The sequence below is a fragment of the Oncorhynchus gorbuscha genome, linkage group LG13, assembly GCF_021184085.1.
Source record: "Oncorhynchus gorbuscha isolate QuinsamMale2020 ecotype Even-year linkage group LG13, OgorEven_v1.0, whole genome shotgun sequence".
Lineage (NCBI taxonomy): Eukaryota > Metazoa > Chordata > Actinopteri > Salmoniformes > Salmonidae > Oncorhynchus > Oncorhynchus gorbuscha.
Window position 1 is genome coordinate 102,685,650 of NC_060185.1, and position 6,000 is coordinate 102,691,649.

The following is a 6,000-nucleotide window of genomic DNA, read 5'->3' on the forward strand; positions in this document are numbered from 1 at the left end:
AGGGAGTGACAGGAAGGAATGAGACAGGGAGAGACAGGAAGGAGTGAGACAGGGAGAGACAGGAAGGAATGAGACAGGGAGAGACAGGAAGGAATGAGACAGGGAGAGACAGGAAGGAATGAGACAGGGAGAGACAGGAAGGAATGAGACAGGAAGGAATGAGACAGGGAGAGACAGGGAGTGACAGGAAGGAATGAGACAGGGAGAGACAGGAAGGAATGAGACAGGGAGAGACAGGAAGGAATGAGACAGGGAGAGACAGGAAGGAATGAGACAGGGAGTGACAGGAAGGAATGAGACAGGGAGTGACAGGAAGGAATGAGACAGGGAGAGACAGGGAGTGACAGGAAGGAATGAGACAGGGAGAGACAGGAAGGAATGAGACAGGGAGAGACAGGAAGGAATGAGACAGGGAGAGACAGGGAGTGACAGGAAGGAATGAGACAGGGAGAGACAGGGAGTGACAGGAAGGAATGAGACAGGGAGAGACAGGAAGGAATGAGACAGGGAGAGACAGGGAGAGACAGGGAGTGACAGGGAGTGACAGGAAGGAATGAGACAGGGAGAGACAGGGAGAGACAGGGAGAGACAGGGAGTGACAGGAAGGAATGAGACAGGGAGAGACAGGGAGAGACAGGGAGAGACAGGGAGTGACAGGAAGGAATGAGACAGGGAGAGACAGGGAGAGACAGGGAGAGACAGGGAGTGACAGGGAGTGACAGGAAGGAATGAGACAGGGAGAGACAGGGAGAGACAGGGAGAGACAGGGAGTGACAGGAAGGAATGAGACAGGGAGAGACAGGGAGTGACAGGGAGTAATGAGACAGGGAGAGGGAGTGACAGGGAGTAATGAGACAGGGAGTGACAGGAAGGAATGAGACAGGGAGTGACAGGAAGGAATGAGACAGGGAGAGACAGGGAGTGACAGGAAGGAATGAGACAGGGAGAGACAGGGAGTGACAGGAAGGAATGAGACAGGGAGTGACAGGAAGGAATGAGACAGGGAGAGACAGGGAGTGACAGGAAGGAATGAGACAGGGAGTGACAGGGAGTAATGAGACAGGGAGAGGGAGTGACAGGGAGTAATGAGACAGGGAGTGACAGGAAGGAATGAGACAGGGAGTGACAGGAAGGAATGAGACAGGGAGAGACAGGGAGTGACAGGAAGGAATGAGACAGGGAGAGACAGGGAGTGACAGGAAGGAATGAGACAGGGAGTGACAGGAAGGAATGAGACAGGGAGAGACAGGAAGGAATGAGACAGGGAGTGACAGGAAGGAATGAGACAGGGAGAGACAGGAAGGAATGAGACAGGGAGAGACAGGGAGTGACAGGAAGGAATGAGACAGGGAGAGACAGGAAGGAATGAGACAGGGAGAGACAGGAAGGAATGAGACAGGGAGTGACAGGAAGGAATGAGACAGGGAGAGACAGGAAGGAGTGAGACAGGGAGAGACAGGAAGGAATGAGACAGGGAGAGACAGGAAGGAATGAGACAGGGAGAGACAGGGAGTGACAGGAAGGAATGAGACAGGGAGAGACAGGAAGGAATGAGACAGGAAGGAATGAGACAGGGAGAGACAGGGAGTGACAGGAAGGAATGAGACAGGGAGAGACAGGAAGGAATGAGACAGGGAGAGACAGGAAGGAATGAGACAGGGAGAGACAGGAAGGAATGAGACAGGGAGTGACAGGAAGGAATGAGACAGGGAGTGACAGGAAGGAATGAGACAGGGAGAGACAGGGAGTGACAGGAAGGAATGAGACAGGGAGAGACAGGAAGGAATGAGACAGGGAGAGACAGGAAGGAATGAGACAGGGAGAGACAGGGAGTGACAGGAAGGAATGAGACAGGGAGAGACAGGGAGTGACAGGAAGGAATGAGACAGGGAGAGACAGGAAGGAATGAGACAGGGAGACAGGGAGAGACAGGGAGTGACAGGAAGGAAGGAATGAGACAGGGAGAGACAGGGAGAGACAGGGAGAGACAGGGAGTGACAGGAAGGAATGAGACAGGGAGAGACAGGGAGAGACAGGGAGAGACAGGGAGTGACAGGAAGGAATGAGACAGGGAGAGACAGGGAGAGACAGGGAGAGACAGGGAGTGACAGGAAGGAATGAGACAGGGAGAGACAGGGAGTGACAGGGAGTAATGAGACAGGGAGAGGGAGTGACAGGGAGTAATGAGACAGGGAGTGACAGGAAGGAATGAGACAGGGAGTGACAGGAAGGAATGAGACAGGGAGAGACAGGAAGGAATGAGACAGGGAGAGACAGAAAGGAATGAGACAGGGAGAGACAGAAAGGAATGAGACAGGGAGAGACAGGGAGAGACAGGAAGGAATGAGACAGGGAGAGACAGGAAGGAATGAGACAGGGAGTGACAGGAAGGAATGAGACAGGGAGAGACAGGGGAATGAGACAGGGAGAGACAGGAGAGACAGGAATGAGACAGGGAGAGACAGGAAGGAATGAGACAGGGAGAGACAGGGAGTGACAGGAAGGAATGAGACAGGGAGAGACAGGAAGGAATGAGACAGGGAGAGACAGGAAGGAATGAGACAGGGAGTGACAGGAAGGAATGAGACAGGGAGAGACAGGAAGGAATGAGACAGGGAGAGACAGGAAGGAATGAGACAGGGAGTGACAGGAAGGAATGAGACAGGGAGAGACAGGAAGGAGTGAGACAGGGAGAGACAGGAAGGAATGAGACAGGGAGAGACAGGAAGGAATGAGACAGGGAGAGACAGGGAGAGACAGGAAGGAATGAGACAGGGAGTGACAGGAAGGAATGAGACAGGGAGAGACAGGAAGGAATGAGACAGGGAGAGACAGGGAGACAGGGAGTGACAGGGAACAGGAAGGAATGAGACAGGGAGAGACAGGAAGAGACAGGGAGAGACAGGAAGGAGAGACAGGGAGAGACAGGAAGGAATGAGACAGGGAACAGGAAGGAATGAGACAGGGAGTGACAGGAAGGAATGAGACAGGGAGAGACAGGGAGTGACAGGAAGGAATGAGACAGGGAGAGACAGGAAGGAATGAGACAGGGAGAGACAGGAAGAAATGAGACAGGGAGAGACAGGGAGTGACAGGAAGGAATGAGACAGGGAGAGACAGGAAGGAATGAGACAGGGAGAGACAGGGAGAGACAGGGAGTGACAGGGAGTGACAGGAAGGAATGAGACAGGGAGAGACAGGGAGAGACAGGGAGAGACAGGGAGAGACAGGGAGTGACAGGAAGGAATGAGACAGGGAGAGACAGGGAGTGACAGGGAGTAATGAGACAGGGAGAGACAGGAAGGAATGAGACAGGGAGAGACAGAAAGGAATGAGACAGGGAGAGACAGAAAGGAATGAGACAGGGAGAGACAGGGAGAGACAGGAAGGAATGAGACAGGGAGAGACAGGAAGGAATGAGACAGGGAGTGACAGGAAGGAATGAGACAGGGAGAGACAGAAAGGAATGAGACAGGGAGAGACAGGGAGAGACAGGAAGGAATGAGACAGGGAGAGACAGGAAGGAATGAGACAGGGAGTGACAGGAAGGAATGAGACAGGGAGAGACAGGGAGAGACAGGAAGGAATGAGACAGGGAGAGACAGGAAGGAATGAGACAGGGAGTGACAGGAAGGAATGAGACAGGGAGTAATGAGACAGGGAGTGACAGGAAGGAATGAGACAGGGAGTAATGAGACAGGAGGACAGGGAGTGAGACAGGGAGTGACAGGAAGGAATGAGACAGGGAGTGACAGGAAGGAATGAGACAGGGAGAGACAGGAAGGAATGAGACAGGGAGAGACAGGGAGAGACAGGGAGAATGAGACAGGGAGAGACAGGAAGGAATGAGACAGGGAGAGACAGAAAGGAATGAGACAGGGAGAGACAGAAAGGAATGAGACAGGACAGGGAGAGACAGGAAGGAATGAGACAGGGAGAGACAGGAAGGAATGAGACAGGGAGTGACAGGAAGGAGAGACAGGAGATGAGAAAGGAATGAGACAGGGAGGAGAGACAGGAAGGAATGAGACAGGGAGAGACAGGAAGGAATGAGACAGGGAGAGACAGGAAGGAATGAGACAGGGAGAGACAGGGAGAGACAGGAAGGAATGAGACAGGGAGAGACAGGAAGGAATGAGACAGGGAGTGACAGGAAGGAATGAGACAGGGAGAGACAGGAAGGGAATGAGACAGGGAGAGACAGGAAGGAATGAGACAGGGAAGGAAGGAATGAGACAGGGAGTAATGAGACAGGGAACAGGAATGAGACAGGGAGAGACAGGGAGGAAGGAAGGGATGAGACAGGGAGAGACAGGAAGGAATGAGACAGGGAGAGACAGGAAGACAGGGAGAGACAGGGAGAGAGACAGGAAGGAATGAGACAGGGAGAGACAGGAAGGAATGAGACAGGGAGGGAGAGACAGACAGGAAGGAATGAGACAGGGAGAGACAGGGAAGGAATGAGACAGGGAGAGACAGGAAAAGGAATGAGACAGGGAGACAGGGAGAGACAGGGAGAGAGGAATGAGACAGGGAGAGACAGGAAGGAATGAGACAGGGAGAGACAGGGAAATGAGAGAGGAAGGAATGAGACAGGGAGTGACAGGAAGGAATGAGACAGGGAGAGAGAGAGACAGGAAGACAGAAAGGAATGAGACAGGACAGGGAGAGACAGGAAGGAATGAGACAGGGAGAGACAGGGAGAAAGGAATGAGACAGGAATGAGACAGGGAGAGACAGGGAGAGACAGGAAGGAATGAGACAGGAGAGACAGGAAGGAATGAGACAGGGAGACAGGAAGGAATGAGACAGGGAGAGACAGGAGAGACAGGAAGGAATGAGACAGGGAGAGACAGGAAGGAATGAGACAGGGAGTGACAGGAAGGAATGAGACAGGGAGAGACAGGGAGAGACAGGAAGGAGTGAGACAGGGAGAGACAGGGAGAGACAGGAAGGAGTGAGACAGGGAGAGACAGGAAGGAATGAGAGAGGGAGAGACAGGGAGTGACAGGAAGGAATGAGACAGGGAGAGACAGGAAGGAATGAGACAGGGAGAGACAGGAAGGAATGAGACAGGGAGTGACAGGAAGGAATGAGACAGGGAGAGACAGGAAGGAATGAGACAGGGAGAGACAGGAAGGAATGAGACAGGGAGTGACAGGAAGGAATGAGACAGGGAGAGACAGGAAGGAGTGAGACAGGGAGAGACAGGAAGGAATGAGACAGGGAGAGACAGGAAGGAATGAGACAGGGAGAGACAGGGAGAGACAGGAAGGAATGAGACAGGGAGTGACAGGAAGGAATGAGACAGGGAGAGACAGGAAGGAATGAGACAGGGAGAGACAGGAAGGAATGAGACAGGGAGAGACAGGGAGTGACAGGAAGGAATGAGACAGGGAGAGACAGGAAGGAATGAGACAGGGAGAGACAGGAAGGAATGAGACAGGGAGAGACAGGAAGGAATGAGACAGGGAGTGACAGGAAGGAATGAGACAGGGAGAGACAGGAAGGAATGAGACAGGGAGAGACAGGAAGGAATGAGACAGGGAGAGACAGGAAGGAATGAGACAGGAGAGACAGGAAGAAATGAGACAGGGAGAGACAGGGAGTGGGAAGGAATGAGACAGGAGAGACAGGAAGGAATGAGACAGGGAGAGACAGGGAGAGACAGGGAGAGACAGGGAGTGACAGGAAGGAATGAGACAGGGAGAGACAGGGAGAGACAGGGAGAGACAGACAGGGAGTGACAGGAAGGAATGAGACAGGGAGAGACAGGGAGAGACAGGGAGAGACAATGAGGAAGGAATGAGACAGGGGAGACAGGGAGGAATGAGACAGGGAGTGACAGGAAGGAATGAGACAGGGAGAGACAGGAAGAGAATGAGACAGGGAGAGACAGGAAGGAAGGAATGAGACAGGGAGAGACAGGAAGGAATGAGACAGGGAGAGACAGGAGTAATGAGACAGGGAGTGACAGGAAGGAATGAGACAGGGAGTGAC